The sequence below is a fragment of the Propithecus coquereli genome, unplaced genomic scaffold, assembly GCF_000956105.1.
Source record: "Propithecus coquereli isolate 6110/MARCELLA unplaced genomic scaffold, Pcoq_1.0 Scaffold80, whole genome shotgun sequence".
NCBI lineage: Eukaryota > Metazoa > Chordata > Mammalia > Primates > Indriidae > Propithecus > Propithecus coquereli.
In genome coordinates, this window is record NW_012154174.1 from 8,596,472 (window position 1) to 8,598,053 (window position 1,582).

Sequence of the window (1,582 nt, forward strand, 5' to 3'; positions counted from 1 at the left end):
GCCTCCCAGAGAGCTAGGATTACAGGCGTGAGCCACCGCGCCCGGCCTAAAGTTTTTCTTTAAACAAAATGAGGTGTATTCTTTATTTTAAAAATTCTGCTGTCTTCCCCCACTTAATAAACTAGATATGGTCTGATTCTGATTCCTCATCCTCAGTGGAGGGAAAAATGAGTTACTAAATGCAGGCCCCATAAGGGATCATAACTTTGGCAGAGTTTTTCTGTATGTTTACTGAAGTTGCTGCTAAGGGTACGACTTTCTGTATTCAGATTTTATTTTGTCCTGCCTCCATTTCAGAGACATTGTATGTTCCTAGCACCAGTCCTCTTTTTTTTTTTTTTTATCGTATAGAACCACTTCTCTATTTTCTTCTTCAATTCAAAGAACTCAAGTTAAGCCACATGCTGGTATCTTAGGTACAGGTGCCAGACTCATTTGGGGAATGTTCACAGCCATAAACTCTATTTTTCAGTGCTCTTCACTTTCAGTCATATAAAGACATACCAGGAGAGTGAGCCCTGTTTTCTGTGGTCCCCACATCATAAAATACAATCCATCCCAGCTGGGTGGTAACTGCCTATTCTCAATGACATAGCTTCACATTGTCTTCCAACAAGGAAGTTGTTTCTTTAGTTTATGCTGTAGTTAGGGTTCCACTAGTCTTTTATCTAAGAAAACCACCTCTTAAAATTTCTCATGTGTAAGTGGGATCTTTTTCTCAATTTAGGGCTTTTGACCATTTCTTTCATGTTCTTTTCTATTCATGTGAGTATTTTAGAGATCAGAGACAGTTCGGATCCTGTGTTCTCAGAGCTATCAAACTTATAATGTGTTCTATTTGCTTTTTGTATCACTGCAGACCTAAATATTAATATACGTCATTTGAAGGAGATATAAGGTGTTTCGAACTTTGTAAGTTTTCTTTATGTTATTTTTGCTGTTTTCTGTGTATTTTCTCTCAGTAGTGACCTTAAAATTCTTAAAAAGAAAGGTCTTGCTTTCCAGGAATGGGCGTAAATGTGTCCCATTCTGTAGTCTGGTTTAGAGGAAGATGATGCCCCCACTTCCTGTCCACGTGCTAGCGTAGGAGGTAGGTTAGTCCAAAGCGGAACAAAAAACTGTAAGCTGGGCCGGAAGTGCAGGAAAAGAGACTATCCTAGGTCTGAGAGGGGCCATCAGGTTTCGTTGTAGACACACCTCTTGAGCTTGTGGATAATCATTGAAACAAGGTATAGGCAAACATGTTCTGTAAAGGGTCAGAGAGCAAGTTTGTTAGACTTTGCGGGACACATGAGCTCTTTCAGGACTATTCAACTGCGCTGTTGTTTCATGAAAGCAGCCATGGACAGTGAGTAAACAACTGGGCTTGGTCATGTTCCAATAAAATCTTGATTACAAATATATGTGGTGAGCCAGAGTGAACCCATGGACCACAGATTTCTGACCCTTGATTTAAATAATAATCTTTTAATTATGGCCATTTAATAACTATTAAAAATAATGTTTGAATATTGATAGGCCTTAGAAAGCAAATATTAAATTCATTACTTACTTTTGAAAAAATTAGATTGGTACAATGAGA